General features: G+C 41.9%; 1 long non-coding RNA gene and 1 pseudogene across 1 annotated transcript; both read right to left on the reverse strand.

Annotated features, from left to right (window-relative positions):
- Positions 1–611: 611 nt before the first annotated feature.
- Positions 612–2,547, reverse strand: LOC147753455 (large subunit ribosomal RNA; annotated as a pseudogene).
- Positions 2,548–3,623: 1,076 nt separating this feature from the next.
- Positions 3,624–6,112, reverse strand: LOC147753456 (uncharacterized). The gene is made up of 2 exons (XR_015311194.1): positions 5,294–6,112; positions 3,624–4,700 (listed from the first exon to the last, which is right to left on the reverse strand). It is a non-coding gene; the product is annotated as an uncharacterized LOC147753456 (long non-coding RNA).
- Positions 6,113–26,395: the final 20,283 nt, after the last annotated feature.

Consider the following 26,395-nt stretch of genomic DNA (forward strand, 5'->3'; position numbering starts at 1 on the left):
CTGCTTATTTTGGATCGATCCGTGGTTTTAGGTAGTTATGACTGGCCCTGGATCGTTGGGATAATGTCACCGCTGTTGGACCAACGTACCGCGAACGAGGCTTGTACCGTGTGACCAGCACCGGCGAGCGGCCATGATTTGAAGACCGCAGTGCGAATAAATCATATGTCACCCATATACCCATAGACACGCAAACAGACATTAAATAGTATACGGCAGCAGGCCGATCGCTCGATGTTTTTTGTTTCCTTTATAGGGCAGCTGCTAGAACGGCATTCGCTAACATCGATACGATTTCAGCTGTATAGCATACATATGTACACAACAGCTTTGTAGCCTCCACAACAGGTTCTTGCATAGCTATGCTGAGCGAACAGCTGTTTAGCGCGGAACAAACTTAGTTGGCATCGCGCTGCGAAGCGATTGGTAATTGTTAACGGATCGCTGGATCTATGCTCTGTAGCTATTTACAGTTACCTCTGCTGCTATTTCTCTAAAAATAGTAGTGTGTATATATATTTAAATACGTATAAAAAATACCGTGTACCTGTTAACGGTCCAGTCAATCACGATCGTGGTCAACAAAAAGTATACTCTATGAAGAGCAAACCACGAGATCGGCGTATCTCCGCAAACTCGGACTGATGCCTTATCGAATGTCAGATAATTATGCGTTATATATATATCGTTATGACATCAATGCGGGCCATTAATTAGCTAACGAGGCACTGGGCTACTACAAGAGAGTTATACCTGCTTTCGCCGTTTACTCGCGCTTCAAAGAATCTTCTCACTTTGACATTCAGAGCACTCGGCAGAAATCATATCGTGTCATAGCCAATTACTGGACCTCACAATGCCTTATTTTAATAAGACAGTCGGATTTACTCTGTTGATAATTTCACTCATATCAGCATTAACCGAAAGAGCTAATGTCCATAGACACAACTTCGGTCATCATTCCGATAGACATGAAGTCCATCTGATGACAATATAATGTCTTGATTACTTCTACTGTCAACCTTCGGAGTTCACATTAATCTAGACACTAAAAGCTTCACACATTGGAGACCTGCTGCGGATATGAGTACGGACTGCCACCAAGTTTAAGAACCAAGGGAATCAACCGAACAGCTCTAATATGAGCAGCTTTGTGTCACCCTTACCCAAATCTCAAATTTACTTCATTCCATGGGCACCAGTGATCCAAAAAGAACAGACAACTCTTCCTAGCCTATCCCTTGGTGCTTTTGAACGTAAGTTCAGCCTGATTCCCTTTTGCCTATAGTAATGACACATTATTATACACATTCAACATATGTTCCGTCGTAAGCTTAAGACCGACTGATCAACTACTGTTCACCTGGAACCCATCCCCAACTTCAGTGCTCAAGGTTTTTATTTGAGTACTATCACCAAGATCTGTATATGCGACAGCTCCATATAACTTTACAGCAACAGCCTTCGACGCTATGACGTTATCTTCCTACTCTCTGAGCGCTCCGATGCGTCACACGTCAGAGGTTGAGTATAAATAAAATGCTATAGCGCAACCAATTTTCGGAGTTAGTAACTTGGCAGATGGGTTGTAACAAACTTCTTAATGGATTCCGACTTCCATGGCCACCATCGAACTAACACCCTTTATAGATCTTATGCGCGTTTCAGTTTCTGGCATTTTAACCTAACTTACAACGCCAGTTCTGCTTACCAAAAATGGCTCACTAGCAGCGCTCTTCAATCAAGGAAGAACAATCACGCCCATCAAAGGTTTGAGAATAAGTTAAGGCTCACCCGATACCTCTAATCATTGAAACGGGATGAAAGTGTACGTATACGCCTGATATCCTGAGGGAACTTCAGGAGGAATCAGCTGCTAGATGGTTTGATTAGTCTTTCACCCCAGTCAGAATAACTTCACACATCCGCCAGAGTTTTCTCTGGCTTCACGTCGGCCAGGCAGAGCTCACCATCTTCCAGGTCTCAAACATCATGTTTGGAGTCTACAAATGCCAGAAAGCACAAATGGTTTATCATAGAAAAACCGCAAATATCATATACGCTTGCATTTCACTTCGCTCTCGGGTATTAAGACCCAATGTCTCGCGGGCCATTTGAACCCCTCGGTCGGTTTTTGAAGATGGATCAAATACTTAATGATGGCGCACTGCTTACGTACGGTAACATACTCATGGCGACAAGGAATAAACCAAATCGCAGATTTAGTAAACGCAGTCCCCAGCTGTCACAGGGCTAAACTACATCGGGTAGATGACGTCCAGCATAGAGAGAGCATCGCTGTTTGTACAGACTGTCTCACACCGATGCCACATCGGCATTTCTCAATGATGACTAGTTATATACAAAGAGATTCGTGAAGGTTGTTCAGAGTTCCTGTTTATGTTTGGTTTTTAGTGTTTGCAAGATGTAATTACGTAATACAGCAATAAGCCTATAGTGAATTTTAGTTTTCGACTAAATAACGCAATTTTCCAGTGCTTATTATTAGGCTTTATTTGGAACGTTGCCGGTGTCTCCTTTATCAAAACGCATAAATGACAGGTGGGGACCCGAATAGAGTAATACAGTATCTAACCGATTCATAGTTTGTTCTTCGAGTGTTATAAAATTCGTTAGGAAGTACTTGCCGTGGCGCAGAACTACTAATCAATGATTATCATTTAATCAGTTGCCGTTGTTATGGCCAAAGGACCAAGCCAGCACGGAGAGGCCTTAATGATTGTGTACCCACTATTATTAGGTATTAAATCTGTATTGTAGAATACTTTCTCGACGGGTACTATTTTCTAGCCAAATAGAGATATCATCTGATGATGATATAATGAAAATAGCAACCATTAACAACATAATTATCGTAGATATTGAAACTTTTGTAGCTACAAGTGATCAGAAACATTCATTTTGTCTTTATAGTTTGTGTTCATCTGTATTGAGCTGCACCATTTCCAGTCGTGCTTCTTTCTCGTAGTCTATAATGATTCACAGGCGAAGAGAGGATTTTGCTCTCGCTTTATATATAAAGGGAAAGTCTCCGCACTGACACGTTGGTCTCCTCTGTAATGTATCCGATTTTCTGTCCGCAACAGTTCCGTAACTAAACCTGGTAGTACAAACGACTGACCGACACTCTGAAACTATGCGGCAGCTCAAGTTCAAACCCGCTTAAGCCCCGCATTTCCTTCTCTCTATATAGATATCGTAGTTCTCTTCCACAGCGACCCAGCCGACACGGACATTGGAGTAGCCCGGTGACTAATTGTAGTAGAACTTTTGCAGTTTTTTTTTGTGAGCTAGCAGCGTGAAGCGATCTCGCGGATCATAGCGGAAATAGATGGGGCCATCGAAACATCAAAGGCACAAATTATCCTCCTAAAGTTTGCACTGCGCCATGTACCTAGGTTATATTATTGTGATACACGTTTAATACAATAGAACGTGGATGCGTCGTGCTTGCACAGAATATCGTTAGTGGAGAGTACTCAGAATATCCATCGATTATCACAACTATCGTCTCCAATCCCCTAACGACGGCATTCTAGCTACAATATCATTACGTGTTACCCCATCACCCGCTGAGTTCAGCTCAATTTAATGCCACTCAATCATCATTGCGTTTTTTTATTAGCGCATCAGCAAACCTCCATTGCAAGTTCCTGTTAAAATCGCCTTAAGTTCAGCCTTTTCTATTTATAGCCATAGTCATCATTTTAACGTGCCCACACTGAGCTCGCATCCATCTTGTCTTAACGATAGGATTCTAATTTTGCTCGGTATTCCATCGAACGTCAATTCCAGATGCTGTGTTAATATGCATCGATAATGGGAGCATATATCTATTGGGGGACAGAGCAAGTAAACAGAGCGGCGGTCAACTATCGACAGTCGTCAGAGCCCTTTAAAATAAGTTTCGTTAGTCTAAACGTGCTTGTTGCTCGAAACCTTCTGCTATCTAATAGTATATTTTACTATGATAGCGGTAGCTGTATCGCAGGGATTCAGAGAATGCTGACCTGTTTCATACGCACGGTTCGTTTTGGCTACAACGATGCGGGCGGTTGGCTGGTCATGAAAAAGCGAAAGGGGCGCTATGGTTGTGATGATGAAAACGGTGATGATAACGCGCAAATCTAAGGGCTGCCCTAATTCGGCTTTGACAAAGCCTAATTCTAGAAAGCGTCTAGTTCTTCCAGACGCCACGACCAATTCAATGGATATATAGACCACCATGGGAAAAGGCCCGCATTTTTTCCTCAACTCGCCGAATGGCGAGCTGGCTAACGCTCTGGGTGACTGCAATAGCAACAGTCTTTCAGCACCCTCCTTCTTTATGCCGCATACACAGTATTGCATCTGCATCTTGCTTAAGACAGGTAGCGGCACGACGGTCAGTGGTCCACTCATGCACAAAGTGTTGCCAAGCAACTTGCTCTTCCATTCGTTGACAGTGTCATTATCCATGTAGAATGAATGTATCCGAAATGCGCCATGGGCTGAACATCTGTTGCCACTGAAGCTCCTGGCGACAATCGTGTTCTTGTTCGTGCGATATGAGTGAAATGTGGGCAGTGATATAGCTGCCGAGCTGATTTACGAGTCTCCTTCGGCTACTGACTGGCTGCATTTGAAAGAGTGCCGGAATCGTGATCTAGTCTTGCTTGCTTCATATTATAGGAAGGTACCTGAAAAGGTTACACGTGGCGGTTGCTGATTGCTGGCGTCATTGAGATGAGACACATGTGTATTTGGTAACAGATTAGACCATGGGAGAAAAAGCCTTGAACCTACTACTGCAAATTTACCATTGCACAACTACGATAGAATCGAAGTAATAACGGTCTTTAGAATACGTAATATTGTATAATCATATTCAAACAAATATGGCGATAAACAGTGTTGGGAACGTGTCTATTCAGCTCCTGTGAACTTAGAGCTCGGTTAATATCCTAGGCGATGAATTCTCTGAATGGAAGGCTATTGAAGACAACAAATCTAGCTAATGTTAACGTCCCCAGCTGTGATTGTCCATCCTTCAGAGGACCGCAACAAAGGACTTTAATAGTCATTCGTAACCCTCTCAGGACAATATCTATAGAACAGGATGTATATTAACAGCCTGAAGTTTTTTTTACATGCCACGATAAAATATATAGAAGGAATTTCTAATGCCAATGTTTAGACGCAGCTATTGTTAAATGATAAATAGACTGACAGCTTAAAAAGGCACGGAAGTGTTTGATGAGCAAATTGGGCAAAGATAACTAGGAGGCGTTACTTGCTTAGCCGGTCCCGCTCTGTGACAATCAATGAATCACTTAGAACCGTTCACGAGATGACCGGCACACTAAAAAGAAACAGGCTGATGCTTCGTACTACAGCGCGCAATGGCAAAACGGCCGCTTTTGCTTCTTATCCGAGATGGCTATATGCTGGCAGTCTGGTCGCTAACAACGTTATCCAAGGCATTTGAACTTCTCGAATAAGCTGAGAAAACAGTTTTACCTCTTCCGCATAGTGTGTATAACACCAGGTTGATTGGTGACAGGCCATTGATTATGGCGACTGTTTCTGCTGTTGCCATCGTAATAGCAGTCCAGTCAGGTGTGAGTTTGGGCCTTCGATGCATGACCCCTCGCAATGTAACTTTTCCCCGTGAGCGATACATTTTGAGCAAATACTCTTGAGTCAGTGGTAGGGTTCAACACTGGCATAAACAGAACACCGGCGCAAATACAGGAGTGTATATATAGACAATGCATATTCGCTACCAGGAACTAACACCAATTCAAATACACCGATGGCCGAAGGGAACAGATGATCATAACGCGCGTTCGCCCTGCGCTGCTGTAGATGTTAGAAGTGTACGAATTCCGCTCGTCTGTGAGACATTCGTCCGGCATGATTTTGCAAACACGATATAACTATAAACTTTTGCCCTGTGATTCCCATTTATTCATTTGTATTTAGGTGAAATGATTGGTATTATTATTGTGCATATATTGCAAACGATGTATATACAGGCTAGGACCTGTATTCTTATCTTTACTATTTTTTACTCTCCTTAAATTAAAAGTGAAATTTTAATTTTTTCATTTCAAACATCCCTAGTGTTCTTCTATTCTGTTTGCTAGTTGTCTACAACGTTGCCCAGATAGGGCAAGTAAGCTTGGCTGGTTGATAGAACTACTCAGGATGACTGTCCAGCGTTATAGGGTGGTTTCTTGTCCTGGCCAACTCGCCTTACGCAATAAATCCTCAAGCTCGAGGCTGCCCAGCTGAACCCCCTACCTCTCCGCGTTCCTTGAGTAATCTCCACAGAAGACAAGAGCGCCACTCATGGCGGTCTAGCCAACTATTTTGAGTGGGTCCGCCTCGTATCGTGCGCATTGAGTGCATCAGGAAATTTTCCACTAGTCTGGCATCGTCTCCGCCGTCACTATAGGGGATATCCTACGTATGTCTGCCTGCACTGCCCTTTCTGCCTTCTCCCCCCGACTCCACGTCTTTTCCCCTGCTTGAAGTCACGTGGCCGATCGACTGACTAACCTTAAGCGCCTTTATGTGGAAGGTCACTTGGGGAAAATACGGAGCCTCGCAAAATATCGCCATCGCTTATCTCCTTACGACTAGCTACGATCCTAGTCGACTTGCCGCCCGGCAAACTACATCCCTCAATTCTATGTGTACCGTCGCTGTCTGTTCCTTTAGGCACCCTTTCTAGGTCGAGAAACCAACGCCTCCCAAGTCTATGCTTCAGCTTCATAGCATTGAACGAAGCGGCAGTCGCTACTATAAGGGTAAGCCACACGGCGCTTTCGAATGTACGAGTTCTTATGACTCGACATTATATTACACATGCTAGCGTACTACACATGTTGGAGATTTCTCCATAGTTGTTCGGTAATGCCGTCGTTGTGTTAACTTAGGCCCGGGCATCGGCTAAAGCCAGCCTCTACAATCAGCTCAAAAGATCGTGGCAGTTCTTGATAAAAACAGAGAATTTTAAACGTAGTTAAGTATAAAAAGATTCACAAGAAAAACAGGCATGCAGGCATGCGTGCGTTTTTTCCCACGCGCGGAAGCAGTTACCACTGGCTAATAGAACAAAGAAGTTACTTCACCGTTAATGAGTACGATGCACTTCAACGCCGCGCCGTTTTTCGTGCTAGTAATCGTACAAATGGATTAACAAATATTTAAAAAAAAAATAAGACGAATTAAAAATCGAAGGAACGTAGGGAAAAAATGTAAATTCATTAAAGATAATTGACTGAGTTGACTCGAATCTGTAGGCGGTTTCGACAGTTCTTAATACTGTTTACATACATTAATTAGAGCGACGTCAAACGATCGCATGACGAGAAGGAGTCGTGTCCGAGATGTAGGTAGACGCTGTTAGGAAAGCAAACGCTGTAGTTCGATCGTACCCTTGAACATCGCTTGTTTGTGTCGTCCAACGTGTGTGTGCTACTCGGAAAAGGACGTACTAGAGAATTTACAATAAACGGTCTGTTCGGGCACGCGTTTGGTTAAAGGTTCTGTGTTTATTTTCCGGCTGCCAGCAAATGCAATTATATAACAACTGGAGCCACACCGTTTCCTCTCACCATATATACAATGATGATTATGGCATTACGTGATAAACTGCCATCTGGTTTCAAGTTGCTGCGCCATCAGGACGTGTCACAGGGATAGCTGTCGGTAAACTTCAGTTTATACAAACGTGGGGCAATTACTCCGTTCAGATGATGCATCATGAAACACCACAAGACCACGTACTTTCTGTGAGGACGGCGACACTCCATCAACTTCTCAGACGTCGTGAAGCTATTGCGAAAAATTTTAAAAAAAAAACTCGCGAAAGCATATGAAATAGTACAGGAATCATAGGATGCAGGTAAAGGAGAATACTCGCACTCATTAATTTCAAATTTAACTCAGACTCTAAGATCGCTAAGCGGTAACAATTATACCGACTAGCTGTTTTTTGATGTATTTATAAGGAATGTTTATATTCGAGAATTGCATAGCGTTGCCAGCCAAGTTGCTGAGGTTGCTTTTGACACATGCGAAGTCGCAACACAAACCCTAATACGGTCAATTAATATTTAATGAAGAACATGTTTCCCAAGTTCCCAATCTTGGGGAGTAGAATATGGCCTGAGACCAGCTGCGCAGTTTTTTTGAGTTTTTTTTTTTACCATTTCGTTATATTCGTAATTAGGAAAGAGAAGCTATATAGAAGGCACAGAGAATTCCTTTCGTTCTTCTGGCCTTCTCAGCAAGAAGACACAATTCCCAATATGTTTTTAAAACCACCATGTCTTTTTTTTTTAAATAAATTTAAAATTTTAAAATATTCCACTTTGCAACACTATTTTTGTCCAGCTTGACACTTGACAGTGGTTCTGCGTACCCTCACATACTTTTATATTAGGCTCAATATCTCCAAGTCTTTTTCAACAAAACAAGAGAAACATTTTCAAACAATTTCTCCTGGAATTACTATAATACGATTGCACAAAATACGCCGCACCGATTGCCACGTGGGGATGAGGACAGCATTCTCTCGCTTTTGAATACGAATTCTCCATACAATGAATGTATCGTGTAAATTATGTAAATGGTCTTTTATGCTGTAGTGAGTACGCCATAATCCTACATAAACCCCCATAGAGATCTGGTCATTGTCACATATAGTCACTGTTGTGAAGCGTGAAGACCATATTTTAAAGGAACTTTGGAGAAGTAGAGCGTACCTAATATTAGGTCACTTATGTATATGCAATAACAATAAATTCAACCTTAACCTTCGCAGTGGCCAAACTATATTCGCAGCATTCACAATAAAAACATAATATAGACAGTACCTCCTCCTTCTGTCCCATTAGATAGTATAATTACCTCATTGATAGCAAAGTTTACTGAAATACTATGACAATTCTGTTTTCTCACAGAGTGCAGATTCTGTTAATGTAGTATCCGTTAAGCAATAACGGTACCATTATTTGAATTGTTTTTATTCCTAAGTAAAAGTTGTGTTGAAAAAAGCTAATTGAGTTCAGCACCGGCTGACCCTCCTCAAGATCAGCTCGCAGTCATTCCTCGTGGTCTTCAAAGGCTAGTCGAACTCGTCGTTCCCGATACGGATAATAAAAATATGTCCCTTCCATACAATAAGATTCAGCAACGAGTCATAATAATGGTTACATTTTGCTCCACGCTTCGCTGGCGTTCTTGCAATCTACGCTACCTATTCATTTTGTCTGAACCAGTGTAACGTCACACCGTATACCCGTTTGCGTTGCAATCAACTGGGCAACATTATCATTTTCTTCGCCATTTCTAGTATTATTCTAGGTTATCCAAAGGTCTCAGCTGACGTTGGTTGTGTGTGTAGATTTCCCTCTTTAAAATGGTGCGCGAGGAGTTATTTTACTGACGGAAAAAAGGTGCAAAACGAAATTCGAACGAGGACCTAAATACTATCACCTCTCAACAAAAATGAAGGGCGACAGCAAAAGCCAAAAAGGAAGCGGCATAGGGCTACAGCGGCGGTATTGGAAGACTTGCATCATGCGATCACGGAAACCCCACGTACCATCTTGGAACAAGTGGTACCGCCATTCTTGATTATTTTAGAGGACTCATTTTTCTTACTTCCTGGTTTCTGGGGTCTAAGGCAACGGTAACAGTAGAAAAAAATGTATGACATTCTCAAGAAAGACCCTGATTCCCCTAAATCAGCTTTAAGCGAGAGGCTATTCTATAAGGAGCACTTCAATCACCCCGGATATGCCGTACAGCGGCAGCATTAGTATGGAAAAGCTGCACATCTGGAGCCAGTCTCTGGTGGACTGGTAACTTACCTGCGTCGTAAAGGTAGACATGTTCAGGTTCGACAGCTGCCGTAGACGTAACAGTTTGTTTTGTTCTCGGAAGGGCCACAGTTCTTTCAAACACCGCTTAAAAACGATAGTTGCATTTATAAACATTCACTAAAACGTTTCTCCCTATATAAGTGTACATGGAATCCGATAAATACCCGTATTTTTGTCTTCTAGTCTTGGCTTGCTAATTTATTGCAGGAAATGACTAACAGTTAATTGGCCGTTTTCCCATTGACCGGAAGCAATCATTAATGTTATCAGCATGACTGCATAATGGTGCGTTCTCTTTGGCGAACGGACACCGCTATGGTGGCTCTGTGTGCTGTCGGAACGTGGTGATCCTTGTATTAATCTACTCTTCGAGTGTTTGGGGGCTTGTAATCGTACAGGTTGGCTTTAAAGCTTCAAGCATTTGCACGAGTTTTTCAGGTAAATTTCATTTTTATTACACTCAAGTTATTTGCTTACGCTTTGCTTTTTCGCGTCGTCTTGTAACATGAAGTATGCCCCTTGCGCAAGCCAAATAACTTCTACATACGTATATCATTACGCTTTTATTCGCTTGGGACATGAGAACTTGCGTTTCAGAAGGTGATTTTTCCGCTACCTTCATTATAATCCGACATTTACGCAAAACCGGCAATCCAGTCCAAATAACCATAAGGCACAAAATATCTACATCGAGGTTCTTGAGACAAAGGGAAATCTACGAATCAAGGCGTGAAGTTTCGCCATAACAAACGGATGCAAGAGCTTATCGCATTGATTAGTTTAGTATCCATTGCTCATTTAGCAAACTGTGCGGGGCATACATCTGCAATAGTTACTATTATATACACAGCTAGACTATTGTGTCTCAAATACTAACGAATATCTGTGCCTTTGCCTTTATCTGTGCCTGTGTGTTTATAAAGTCAATTCTACATAGTTTTCGATCTTAAGTCGCCTGTTAAAAACGATAGTTGCACACGAGCTTAGCTATCGAACTCTAAATAAACGAAAAATTAACATCTGCTGGAAATAAATAAGAAAGTACCATTATAATTATATCACCATGTTCCTATAATGGTCCTAACACGAATATCTGTAATTCATGCCATGACGTACCATTAAAAATAGAACCGATTAAATTGTACGAAATTTGTATCGTAACGGTTTAAGAAGGTGCTAAAGGAAAAGATCAATGATGTAAGCAATTTCCAACCATTGGGTCTACATGAGGCAAACGCTTATCAATAACTTTGAAGATACGACTGACGTTTATCCATTTTATCAGCAATTTTACCTTTCTGTATCGATCAGAGTGACGTTCTTTCTTCACAGGCAATTAGTTTTCGCGCTTGAAAAAAATTTGCTTAAGACAAACGGATTGAAAATTAAGCCAGCTGTTACTAATTATTACTTCGAACCTCATATCACATTGTCAACAGATATAGCCTTAAATGGTTAGTCCGAAGAAGATCGTGAAATATGTAAAAACCTATATAAGTTTAACGTCACCAAACGTATTTACCGCCACAAGAAGTCGTGCTTTTCTGCTTCAAGTAGACGCATGATCAACTCACATTGTTCTACAATTTGATATTGAAACACGTACACCATACTTGGTAACCTGTTACCGTGGTTTCGATTCCCTCATCTAAAAAGATTTAGGTGAGGTGTGTATGTAAAAAATGTGGTACTGACACTACGTTTACCCCTTTACGTCCGTAAAATGAAAATATATATAGTAGCAAAGCACCTGTTCTACAATGAAACAATGAAGTTTCTAGCCAAAATAACTGCCCCACGCCTACGTGAAGGCCAGTTACTTCGTTAGTTAGGGATGATGTTACAAAAGTAGAACTTGCAGATGCAGACTTTACAGTTGTTGACCTCAACCATCCGCTGTTTGGCGGGATTGCTGCCGTCGGAGCGATGCCAAGGACGGGTAACTCTCGACTATCTCATTCACAGATTGCAAGGGAAATACGAATCGATTCACACTCTCGGGACAAACTTTTTTATTTTTCCATTTTTTTGGAACAGTTTTTATATGGTTTACAGTTTAAACATTTAAAAAAAAATGTTTTTATAAGTAACATCATTTCTATTTATTAACTTGAATAATGAAGATTGGGCGACCTTTTCACTGAAATTTTCAAATCATGTCATAATCGTGTAAAGCTAAAATGATTTAGAAGAACAAAGTCACACTGTCATTATGATCATCTATAATCCGTTTCATTCAGATTCAGAATTTGTTCTTCTAATTACCAGCTTCATCTGTACCAGCCTCCAGTTCACATTAAGTATTCAAGATTAAATAAAAGGGCGTGACCGCAGCTCTCATTATTGGAACACTCATTTCGTAAAGGGGGAGACAAGATCGAAACGAATAATTACTAGAGCTAGTTATCACGAAACATTAAACAACAGAAACTACATATTCTAACTCGTCAGCTTTCAGCCTTCTTCCTTACCATTTAACACTGACTTGTTCACACCTCAAGAACTTCGGCAGGTCAGCTATCAGTATCTCGATTCAGGCTATCTTTTCATAGTCAACCTACATACAGCCTATCTGGCTTGAGGCATTTCCACGACCAAATGAGTACTATCCGATCTATTACAACTGAATTATTGTATCGGTCCGCCCGTGGGACCACTGTCATCATTATAGCCAGCCCTCAGCCCAGGTGCCGCTTCGCTATTGTTAAAATTGTTAGCGCAGCACCCATTTTTTGTCAGCAGCAGAAGCAACAGCATTGATGACGACGAAGTAAGCAGTTTCCGTAGTACTCGCAAATACAGCTATTCTCACCTCGAAAAAAGAAGCACACGTGCTATTGGTTGCCAAGGGTCATGATAACGGTGGCTAGCAGTGCCGGCCAGCTATTGATCCCGCCAAGCGTACACCACGGCTGACGACGCGTCAGTTACGAGCGTAACGGGATTGCTTCTGTAGCCATTACGAAGACGGCGTTGTCGATAATGATGGCGACGTCGCGGCGAAAAACGTTGAAGAAAACTTTCACTTTAGGCGAACACCGGCGTGGCGTCAGCAGAAGCCGCGAGTGGCCACGACGCCAGCCGTAGCTGGCCATAGCTACGGCTGGCAGTGACCGCTGAACGCTAAATCTCGAAGAATTCCGTTGATCTCTGCCGTTCTATTCGTAGAACAAGTGGTACATCCAGTCAGCGCAACAAGCGCGCGTCGCTGACTCATCGGCCCAAATACGCTGCAGTTCAGCAGTCATCGATGGTTGACGATGACGCAGCCGGGGGATGCATTGGAGGAAAGCACATCAGCCGGAGCCAACGAAAGCCATGGCAAAGGACCGTCACAACGCAATTGAGCTGCATCGCTTTGCTGGCTCGATCTGTTTGTTTGTGTGTTTAAGCCGTTGTGCTATGCGCGGAACCGCAACTGACCGGCAAACTAAGCCAGCATTTGGCAAAGACAGATTGCTTGCGATACTACACAAGACAACAATGATGGCAACGGGAATTCGTCTGAGTCCTTTCCCTGGATGCAGCGACAAAAAACACTTGTCGTCACCATCAAGGTATGTACAACCAATATCGTAAAGAAAATAGCAAAAAATAGAAAAAGAACAGCAGCGGATGACCGACTGCTGGCTAGAGGCAGTCAACGCCATCGCAACTGTGGCTACGCAGGTGTTCAGTGGCGGTTAAACGGCATCTGTTCCGTTTTGCAAATCAAAAGGAAGATCCGAAAAAGGAAGCCTGCTTCAGCGGCAGGTGGTTGTACGCTACTTCGTTGCTGTCATCGCCGAATTTTTTTTTCGTATTTTCTTTTTCCTTCTTGTCAACCCTTAATTTCGAAGCCGCCACCGCTGCTGCTGCTGCTGCTGCTGCTAGTTTTAACCAAATTGTAGAATTATTAGGAATACTTTTAGTTGTAATAGTTAGCAAGCGAAGCGACCAAAGATCGTACACGCGAACTCACAACCTGCTAGAGCCTATACTAATCTCATAGGTAGAAGCATCAGGTAGCAGCGATGCCCGGTGGGTCGACGCGGTTACTACTAGTTGGAACGGTCTGCGACCGTTCGCCCCTGCCGTAAACGAAATCGCCAGTTGAAACGTTTGACCGCAAACGTTGCCGCTGCGATCAGTTCTGCTGTGAGCTAGAAACAAAGATATTTTTTTTATTCGGACCTTTATAGTGGTGCTAATAAAAACAACGACTGCCTTGAGTGATACTAGTTCTGCGTTTGCTAATGTCGACTCTAGCGGCAGCAACGTTAGCCTCGTCGATAAGAGCTGTAGCACTGGCGGTAAAGTCGGGCTGGCCGAAGGATCCAACACAGACAAAGATCTTCGCCGGCGAACACAGCTGATCGAGCTGGAGGCACGCCAGAGGCTGGTTGGATAGCGGCTGAAGTGGGCAAAATCGCCAGGTAGTGACTGGTTCACCCGGTACAGCCATCTACATCCGTCCATATGATTGACTAACCGATTAGTCCATCCGCACGTGAACTACGTGGACGTGTTAGCTCTTCCGAATGTACCGTGTACACTTACAGCCTAAAGCATATGAGGACTATTTTTATGAAGTCAAGTTACCAACTAGAGAAAAATTGACAACTCCTGCGGCCAGACACAACCTTTTGTTTATATAAAGTGGCGTCTAAGTTTTACACGGCTTTGCTGACGACCTTTGTCTCCACCACCTGGCTGAGAGGTCAAAGTTATTCAGTAATCATAGTGATGTTTAGGGAATGTGGAAAGTTTTGTCTTTTTTTTTTTTATTATAGTACAACTAATGAAAAATATCACAATCCAGGCACACAGTACAGCTGTTAGCAGTGACAATTGACTCGCCAATGTTTCCCTCGTTTTCCATGTTACAACGGACAGAAGAAACCCGCAGCGTGCCTTAACATTTGCTGATCAAGGATGTATGCTAGATTTCATAATATTTGTACACATGCGAGTTTCTATAGCCAACATCCTCCTGAACATTATAATAGTATAAGGAAAACAGTCATTTAGACTTAGTATAATAGCACGCAGAAGAAAACGCTAACAGGAATTAACAATGCTTTAATTGAAATTTGTATTAATACTTCCAAACCCAACCACCTAACAGCCAGGTATATATTGACAAACTTAGAGGATGAAGTGTCATTTGCTGATGCCTTTGTACCTTTTGCAATGAAACGAAGCTGCTGACGACGCAGAACAGCTGTACTGGGAAAACACAAGATGGGCGTTTCATGTCAAAAGGAAGTGCAACATGTATTGACACAACCGTTCAACTGACCACAAACGAACTAATCTGATCGTGACGTCAACTTTCTAGACGCCATCACAACGACATCCGGATAAATATCTAGGATCCGCCATCAGCGGCCATAATATAATAATATCGTACAGCATTAATAGCAAGAGAAAATCATACTTTCCACTGTTCATATTGAGGCCTTCTACTCAGCGTAGCCCGTCGACCATCGAACTTATTGCCAAACCGTTTACCCGTAAAAAAATGTAACATCAACAAATTACCGTCACAAGATGATACCAGGGATGAATTTATACTTGCATTGGTTTTTATCTGACATCTTTGGTTATGGCATTTACTTTAATTATAATTAAAATTTTTAACAGCTTTGCAGTGGTAGATTGGATGCTTGATGAGGCCAAACAGCTTCGTTAGGAAGTCAAAAAGAGTTCTTATACTCGTGAAACTCTCACCATGTGTGTACCACGCAGGAATCGTGTAAAGATGGCGCCTGATACTTAGCAAAATGATTGTTGATTGTTACTGGTAATCTATCTTTTGCGTTTTAAAGTAACCTCTCATTTGGTTAAGTTATTGTTGTTTCGTCGATCTGCGGTGTTCTTGAGTGTAGAATTTGTCATCGTCATCTTAGTCGATGTCAGTCCAGCCAGTCGATAACTGCCCTTTGATTACGTCTAGTGACTAGGGAAAAAATTTGCACTCCACAAATATGGTTCGATTATAGAAGAACATGATATAAACTCGCGAGTTAATGTCTACCTAATCTAACCACCCTTCTATCAGAACACTCTTGTGTCCTTAAGATATTATACTAGGCTCCTTTTTATAAGACTTCCCATTCCCTTTACGATGCATACGCGTCATATGGGATAATTGGGTACGAAACTCCATGTCGCTTGTTCATAGGCTGCGTCTAGATGTAAACAGATTTTTGGATGGAATTCGTTTACATGCGCTAACAGGAGCGTCCGTCATGGACACGCTTATTCAGTTTAGCAGCCATATTCGCCGATACGTCGGCTTCAAACAGACGCCGGAATCGCTCGGCAGTAATTTTCGCAAGTGTCTCCTTTAAATGTATGAATAATTTCATAATCATTATAAGTGAAAGATGCACCTTTAGCCTCTCTAAGGTTCCATTTATGCTGCACATAAAGAGATTTAGCAGTTATTACACTTCACTTTGACTATAGGCCGGAGTCTTTTTCCGCTTACCATTTAATAAAACCCATTGCCTTCTCTTCCTTTGTTTCCAATTGGCTGGATCCAACGGCCATCTTTCGACGACCATGGGAACATGGTCGGCCAGAGCGTTGTCATGTTCTAGGATGAAATGATTTTTCAAACGCTAAATTCACGTCTACATACCGTCTTATATGACGACGTCGTGAGGGAGCCATTGTAAGTAGCTCACTTACAATGCCGTCTGTGCAGCGTTATTGGGGTTAGTGAATACACTGTTATTACTTATTGTAGTTTTTTGCCTTAATGAGATCGCGTAAATAAAAGATTAAGGGCTAAAATGCACCTAAACCTGCAGCTGACCGCCGATGCTGCTGCTAACGGCGTCACTTACTACTGCACAGGCACTGCTATACCACTGTAAGCGTTGCTACGATCATAACCAGTAGGATGTTGTAAGGCTCTGTTGAACGGCCATCGACCAAGTGGCGTCCAGCCGAAGATCATTCGTGGCATCGGGTGACCGCGTCGCGAATTCGCCGTCTATCGTAGCCGTCGCCTCCTGTCATAGCACTCGCCACAAGCAACGCTCATGTCCAGCAACAGCGAATTCTTGGCAACAACTCAAGTACCCTCACTCCTCGATTACACCTGAATTCCGCTTCTTGTCGCTGCCGAGTGTGTATATTGCATGCTGGTCCCCTTGTAAAATAGGGATGAGTGAAACCGACGAGCAGAAAAATGGCTTCAGCAACGTTTGACGGTAAGACAAACACTAGCGATATACTATGGCCGTACGCATTAGAACGGCAACGGATGAATGAATGGATGAATGTAAAATATCACCTCGCTGAATTTGCATGGCTTCTATGCGATCTCCTAATATGAGCCGTCTCGCGTCGTTCCGAAATTCAACGATTTGTTTTGTTTCCATGCTAGAGACTAGCTTGTTGTCAAGACCTTGCTCTCGGTCTGAAGTACTGAAGCCAACACCAGCGATAAAGAACCGCGAAGTCGACGATCGCCTTTTGCCATCCAGTTTACTTCTTGCCTTCTCCGCGAGCAACACAGTACACGAATCTTAATGAAATAGATTTCCCATTAAACAACAATCGTCGATGCTGCAATGATTTGCCGAAGCCAGTGCATTAAGAACGCACTTTCTTGACGGCCGTGAAATCATCACCGAAATGAAGGGGGCAATCGGGGAATTTCATAACCGGTTGGTTGTTTACATTGCGTATTTCGGGAGATCGAAATCACCGAATAGTTCAACGATTGTTTTCGATAGCTACTTTTTCGGCAACAGTTGCTCACTATTAAACTATTAGGCTATGGAACGCGTTTCAATGAAAAGGCCCTTCGAAGGAGTTACCCAGGGATCCATGCACGGAAACTACAATCAAATCCCAACCGTTCTCGTAGACGATCAAAGGGTAGTAGCAGCAGTAACTGTACTGGCAGCTGTGAAGGTGACTACGCATCAAATAAAACGAAACTTATAATAAATATAGTGTCGATTGCACAACAGTCGTCCGCGAGTTGGCCACTCTGCTTGAAGCGTCTGTTCGTATGTGACGCCTAGGAAAAACGAAAGGGTTACGCTATAGCAGTGTTTGCAGCTGACAAACATTAAACGTTTGATTTATCTCATCAACAGATTCCTATCGGAGATTTCATATGTTCAGATACAGTGGCAGTAACAAGGGAGAGCGAAGCCATACGAATGAGGAACGATTCTTAGCTGTTCGGTGATAGATAATGGCCAACGGGACAAGTGAAGCGGGCAGGCCGCTTTCCGAAAAATCAGCCTTCTCGGTTTTCCACACCAATTTCGTAAATTACAATAATAATTATATTCTGCATAGCTACTGTGATCTGCTGCATCAAAGCTTTGGCGCTGAGCTAAAAAAATCTTGATACGGTATCACTAATAATTAGATCACCTAGATTTGAATTTAAAAAAAAAAAGTTTCACGATTTTGAGTGAAAGTTTCTTGATTAAAGTGAGTTTTCATGATATATTGAATTGTCGTTGGATTTTCTGGAGAAAGATATTAGATCAATTGTTTTAATAGGTCCTTAGCAATCTTCTTACGATATCTACCAATGCCGGATTTATATCAATACGAGTTGGTAAGATATAGCCGATATTTGGCTGTCGTCTTTGATTGGCCCAGGAATAACTTTGCTTTACTACTGAGCATAACCTTTTTTTGCAGGAAAGTTTTTTTAAAAAGTTTAGCATCAAAACCTCGCATTCGTTGTTTTTATAATGGTTGTGGTCAAATCTTCTTTCAATCCCTCTCAAGCCCACACATCGTAATTACGTTTTATCATTAACTCAGTATTTCCGCAAGAACTTGTAGGAATCTTTCACTCCTCTGGACAATGGCTGATCAAGTATCTTCGAGCCTAAGCGGTTTCGAGCTTCTATTTTATGACGTTCTACAATCTGGCTTATCGAGACTCGCTGACCCCATCGTTGAGTCGATACAGGTTTGCAGTATGATATACAAAAGCTTAGTACCCACACCGTGAAAACTTCGACATTATCTAAACACACTTCACGTAACGCAATGTTTTAATAGCTAACGTTACGTAAATACGTATGAATATGTTATTTCTGGAAATTATGACGAATTGTTTCGAGAACAGTGTCACAGGACGCCGTCTCATTGAGAAGCAACAAAAAAGACAGCGTACTTGTAACGATATCGATGCTTATGTCAATGAACTGGGGTCGTCTGAGCTTTTCTCATCTGATCACGTCTTGTATTTTTCGGCCGTTTACCATCGAACATCATCATGCAGCGGAATTTGCTGTCGAAGCGAAAAATGAGACCAGGATTCGGCTCTCTGTATCGCATGTATCTATTTGCTAGCGCACTGCTTCGAAAAAAAACTGATTAGGACTAAGTTCGTGCTCGGCACATAGATACCCAAGATGATCCATTGCTGAATAGCCTTATTATGACCTTCATTATACTGTGCTTTACAGACATATTACAGACGTACAGTTTCTTTTTGCAGAGTACAGAACATTTGATAATTTGGTGATACGGACTAGCAAACGGTCATTGTAATATATCGTTCACGTTACATTCATTGTCATCCTCGTTCAAGGGCTGTACAGTCAGTCCTGATACGTTTAGCTCTGCTCTCCCTTGGTGCGAAAATCACCTATCTAATTCTTACCTGATCTTTGAAATTTTGCCAAACGCATGGTACTTGTTGGACTAAAAATTGTTTCGAGACGGAGCATTTCTACAAGGATATTTCTGGTTCGGGAGTGTCTGATTTTCCTTCGTAGCAAGATTAGGAACTAACCACAATGCTAGCACAGATTTTTTGAAGCGCAGGCTAATGCAAAGAAGGCTATAATCGCATATGCTTCTTCTTTGTACGGTAAAATTATTGTCTATAAACACTGCAACGAAGCTGTAACGGATCGATGTCAAAAACCTTCGATAGTAGTTTGATCTGTCACATTGAACTGAGTCCGAAGCAAGCATTACTACACTGGCGTAACGCAGATTCCAGAAGTTTGCTGTACACTTCTGAGAGACGAAACGATTACTTTTACTAGAGATCTATGACAAAGTTGCTTACACTTTGTAGCTGAACAAAACTAGCCTCTGAACAATTTCTGCAGTTTTTGTCTTATTAAAAGATGCATTGGGCAAAATTTATCTCAGATTAATTTCTACAAAAAAAAAATCAGCATTGGCGCTATGACTAATTGTAGACTTATCCTCAATCATTACAAGTACTATATATTGACATAGAAGCTTTATACTAAGATACCCTAATTAATTCCTTGCCGTTTTTTTATATTATTAGTAAACCATATTTCTGTGTGTTCTCCGTATATTTTCCATTACTAGACGAGAAAAGACCTTTTAAAAGTTGGCGTCAGAAGTACTGCAGACATATAAAGACGTCGCATAGGCGATATGTGATAGCACGGCCGAAAAACGACAACAAGCTTTGGCAATTCAAAAAACTTGGGACCATCGACAGAATTTTTAACAGGGTAATACCGTATAGTTGGCTTTAATTCGTGTAGTGTGACCGGTTGTATATTTATTCATCGGCATTTTTTGCAAAGGTTGATGGTTAGAGGGAATGTGACCTATATGCACACGTAATCCTTTGGTAGAAGAAGAATTGTTTCCTATTTACCCTATTCTGAAAGCAGATGCGTTATTTAGATGACCACGCAGGCCAAAAGCCTTACATAGCTCTATGCGCCAACTACTAAATAGAAAATGCTATAATATTATTGTTTCCCTAATTTTTGGAAGCTAGACGCACAAAGACCAGTTGGACCACTGGCTAAATCATACAGGTTTTATGAACATTCAGTTGTCTTTAGCGTGGACCCTAACATTACTTAAGATACAACGAGTTGATGTATCTATTTTTTTTACACACAGATGAAGAAACGGCGCACGTACACAACCGGCTTTTACTTCAGTCGAAATCGCGCTTGACCCCCTTACAAATGAAGCGTTCGTCCCTAGCTATTTTTTTTCAAAAGCCCTACGCTGTTGTGGACAGCTATCGTCATGAACTTGTGGTTGTTGTTTGATAGGTAGAAGAACAAGACATTCATTAGATGACCATTTTTGTCCAACATGATATAACATATAATGAGTTTATTTTTACTTAATGCGTCTTTATAGTTCCTCAATTTCGGCTCATATACTTTGGATACAAAGTGCACTTGGTCAATTTATATGAGAATATTTTTAGCACTAACCTCAAGTTATATATATCGGAGCAGCTAAACAAACTATACAGGATCAGACCAACTTCGAGACAGCCATAAGTAATAATTAAAGCGAGTGTCCATGCTCAGATAAACATAATGCTAAAAACAATTAATTTTGAGGATTGACGACTGTATCAAAAATAAGTTGTATTGCGATACTCTGATGCTTGCAGTCCATCTGGAATAATGTCCTATATGCATTTATAGTAGATAATCTTGTTTTTGAATCAAGCCTTGGTTGAACACGTTGAACATTTAAAAACAGGTTTCTCGCTTTAAACTACGTTCGAAATTCATTACAATGTTAAATTTTAACTTCAACTAACTTTCAGCCATTTTACTCAGTACAACTTTTTGTGATCTCCATTTTTTTCTGACCAAAGCCTTTGCCATGGTCCTAAAAGAAGGATTTGCAATTCATAGAAGAACGTCCGAAGCAGTTAAAGAAACAGCTACGACTTTTTCATCTATGCTTACAGTTTATATATACTGTAGGCACATACGCTCGTAATAAGCAACACACGTCGCATATATTATGGATAGGTTAAACCCGGTTACGAATGACGGTTCAGTTTATAAGAGCTTACTGGCCCTACGGTAGAAGTTCTGATGCACTTCGAAGCCAATCCTTGAGATCACTGCTACTTCTTGGAGGTCGAGGCTCATCGCCGCTTAAATATGCACATACGACGCATGGACACCTCCCACTCGTTTCGCTTAGAATAGTAAACTATTATGGGGATTTTTATTTTTGTAGCACGCGTCATTGCATCGCCGATCTATTAGTAAATTGTATTAAGTAAATGATCATGCTAACTAAATATGAATTAATGGATCACTCACAGTTTTGTTCGTCGCTGGGCGGTGATAACGGCTCGTCATCTGCAGGCTGGGTCGAACTATCAAGATCGCCAAGATCATCGAACTGGAACATAAGCTCTTCAAAAACTCCAATCGTAGCTGTCGCCGCCATTTGTTCTTGCTTCGTAATTACCGTTCGTTTTTATCGATATTTTATACAAAAACACATACACGCAAGAGCGCTATAAACAATTGACAGCTACAAGCTCACAGGTCACCCTTTCCTATCATAGCTAGCGCTCGATTACTTCATTTCGTTTTTGTGTGTGTCGCCGAACACTTACGCACCGTGCGCTCCTGGTGACTCACGGTACCTATGCAATTACACCGTCGATAAACGTTCCACGACGCTCGGTGTCGATTGTTGGCTTGCCGCTTCTTCCGTTTACTTATCCCAGTTTCACAGAGAGTTCGCCGTCATTCGTGTAATCAACAAACAGGACACATGAATATTTTTTCCTATCACTGTTTCTCCGTCTATCTGTTTTGACCGGCACGAACAGGCAGCTACAAGCGATGATGGCAGCGGGGAGTGTAATCCGTTCAGTAGGCAGTAAGCACAAATTCCAATTAGACAATGAGAACAAGCGTGACAGGCACTGATACCAACAATAACAACTTCAACACCCTATATACTGCATGAACAGAAACAACAACGCTACAGCAACGACAATAAACAAAACAGTCGCCCAATCGTTATGATTCCTGTGCACCAGTCCCGTTACTACTTCTTCGTTTTCTTCGTTACTTTTTGCGAGACGCCAGCTGATTGGAACGCCAGATCGGGCTATGGCGGGCTGTAGGCAGACGAATCGGCCAGACGATTATCACTGCTGCTGCTGCTGCTGCTGTCACTGCTCTAGAGAGATGACGGCAGCAGAGACAGTTCTTCGCGGCTGCGATAGCAGCGGTAGGCGGCACGGGAAGCACGTGTCAAGAAAACGTGCGCTTGCGCTGAACCCGCTAAAACGAGAGGACACCTACAAGGCGACGGTGCACTCACTTCGGTGAAGCCGATGTCGGCTTATTGCAGGCAGTCTGTGGTTGCGACTTTAGCGAGCTGATGTTGAGCTCCGAAAGAGGCGATTCTGGAGTTTCCGCTAATCGACTGTGTCACGTCCAGAGACAAAGCTATATGACGATGCTGTATCCGGGGGAACTCGGTATCAGAAGCTTTCCTCGAGCGAAGAAATGAAATATCGGAGAGTCGTCCAAACTCAAAACAGCCGGTGACAAATAGATTAACACAGTCTAAACACTTCTCAATTAAAACGGAATTGTGTCACCATTAATGGAGCTAGATGCACGCGAGACAGTCACTCTGTGGATTTATGAGAGAGGAAAAAAGTAACTCTGGTTTGTTACGTCTCGGTCATTGCGCCTACATACTATACAAAGAACGCACCTATTAAGCACAGTATTAGACGTGTGATGCAGCTTAATTCTTCAGCGAGGTAATCTTGACGGTGGCAGGAACGTCAGCAACAGCCAGACCACAACTAACAACAATAACAGAAGAATTAACCGTGTGCCCAACAGCTACCGCACGACGACGTCCGACCGCAGGACTGCTTTTGGCAAGTAGCCCTTCGATAGGCACGGTCACCGCATGGGTCTGTCCGGACGGTCCGCACTGCCGGCAAATCGATAGAGGAAGGCTACTGTTTCCGAAGAAGAAAGGGTAAGTTTTGAGAGAGGGCCTTTACCGCTTGCCTACTATGGTTCTGCCGTGGCGGCCATATCACATCTTGGCAGCGACAGCGGCCGTTATGCAGTACGGCAACGAATGCTCGCATGCAGGAGAGACCTACCTACATAGTGCGAGCAGCCAAAAGACATTGGTTTTCTCGCTACCAGACGGTTGCGGCTCTGCTCGGCCGGGCCCTGAATAGTCAATTATAATGCATGGCAAAGCGGGCGGTAGAAAATGTGGCAACTAAGTTTTGTGCTGGCCTACCACCTTAAGTCTTGTCAGATTGAGGGTGCAGTATTAGGAAGCGTCGGCGACAATACCTTGCGTTAGGGTATGGGAAACGCCCGGAAAAAATGGCTCGGGGAAGATTAAAGGACGGCCGGCTGAAACCAACGCAAGTTGGCGTCGCTTTTATAACTGTGATATGCCTCCCAGGCTGTGGTGACATTTATGAGGGTATGAGTTTATTGCAAGTAAATTCACGTAATGACGAATTTGAGTAGCAACGAATTTTGCGGACTAGTTGCCTTATTACTATTCAGACGTAGGCCGTGGCTATTCATTCAAGCTTATGGTGAATATTAGTATTGCCTTAGTTAGCCGTTCAGCTTGTCAGTAGTTACCATATTGCATATCGTGTAGTTTACTGGCATACGTATAATTTCGATTTTCCGGTTCCTCTGCACTGTGAAGTTTGGCACCTTCGAATTGAGTCGCATATGATATCACCGGCGTGCGAAATATACTGAGTAAATATACTGAATTACAGATTCGCAAATATAAGTTAGGTGGCCTATTATTTACGTCTCAGTGCGACCTGATGCGGACGTCTGGTTGTGTACAATATATATTTCCGTATGAGCGTACTTGGATAGGCCACCTTCATTGTTATAATGCGACGACCGCGTAGCTAGTTCCTAAAGGATAAGAGTTTGTCCAGCTGGCAGTATTTCAGGGTACAGGGAATTACAAGTTCTCTTCGATTGGCAGCGGCCTCAATTGAGACAGGTAGCATAGAGCAGAAACGGGTGAAATCTAAAACAAAAGTCTAAGACTAGTAGAATCTGAAAATTCTACGACCGCCAGCATTACGTAGCTCTTACTAAAAGCTCCACTTTAGATTCGAGTTTTTATTTTTTTCTTTTTTTTTTTTTAAATTTTAAGTTAATCAAGTTATTAAGCTTGGCAGTAAAGTGCATTTGAAACGGCTGTATCTTTTAAAGTAATAATACACGATAGTATAGGTGTCTATGCTATTTAAAAACATAAAATGCAGTTAGTTGCGTAGCTGTTAATAAAACGTTTCTGAAGCAACGCATAACAGCTTAAGCGCCAGACGTAAGACTCGAAACGCTTGATATAACGTCAGAAATCGGATGTCGATTCTTGGTATTTTATTTGATTACAAAACTCCAATTTGCATAGAAATCGCGTAAATTCAGTTCTCAAGTAGGGTATATGTATACTAACTATTATATTCCGTGTAAAACCTACAAATATATTACCATTAATAATAAAAATAACTAAAAACTTCTAGCGGACTTCGAAAGAAAAATTCTTTTGAATAAGAATGAAGGGCTTAGTTAAACTGTATCGATATATCGCGATGCTGGTATTTTTGAAAAAAGTCCTAAAAGGATTTTGATATAATTTGAACGTAAAAAATGCCCAACTGGCTTTTCTTCTCTGTAGCTCTTAATTTATTTTCGCTCTCTATTTCTGTTCTGAAGAAATTCTATTACCATTATTATTACTATAAGATTGATATTGTGACTGCGCATTGGGTTTGGCAATGACCTAGTTTCAGAATAGAATACAGAGCCCCCGTTACCTGGCGCAAGCTATAGAACTGTCTCTGTACGTTTCAACATAACATATCAGATACAACATAACGATACGCAATATATAATATAACAGAATAACATATTAACTTTTTTTAATGCAGGTTTCTCGAGTGAACCCAATCTATTCTTTAGGCCAATAGACCGTCTTAGTTTTTCCTTGCAGCACGCTAAGTGTTTAAAGTGCTAGCCCTCGAAATGACATAGTGCTTAATCCACACCCAATTTCGGACCTAAACCATCTACCGAAAGCTATCACTTTTATATGTTCAACGTATATCCTATACATATGTTTAGCTTGTTTTTTTCTTCTGTAAAACCGGTACAACTTTATGGGAATCTACGTAAACAACAGACGCTTTTGTAGAACGCTAAAGGAAAAAATACACGCATCTTACTTGTACAGATACGTACTTCCTTAGGTTATCTTTCAGACTAAATTCTTGATGATCAGCGTTGTTTTGATTTGCCCCCTGCAATGTCCTCGGCATTGACCACGGTAATCTTACTTTCATCAAGGAAAATATCCACGACGTATTATATATAGCATTGGTTACAAAAGCTTGTCGAACAGAAGCTGAACATGCGCTTCTGGCTAATTGAAGCATTCACTGTCATTTGCTACTAAAAAGATGACAGCTATTACTCTGGTCGGATAAGGCGATTGGTGTACGTGTGGGTTCATGTGCTACAAAGCTACATAGATGAGCCAGCTTAGTCAAGATTAAATCTAACGAATCTGAGCTTATTTATTCCGTCTGTGATTATACTAAGTGAATGAACGTATTCAAAGAAATCAGTGGGAAGTCTGTGATAACTGCAGAATTGTTTCATCAACCACCTCTAAATTATTCTACCATAGCAATCAAATATATGTGTGTT

Source organism: Varroa jacobsoni, unplaced genomic scaffold, assembly GCF_002532875.2.
Source record: "Varroa jacobsoni isolate VJ856 unplaced genomic scaffold, vjacob_1.0 scaffold_474, whole genome shotgun sequence".
NCBI classification, from domain to species: domain Eukaryota; kingdom Metazoa; phylum Arthropoda; class Arachnida; order Mesostigmata; family Varroidae; genus Varroa; species Varroa jacobsoni.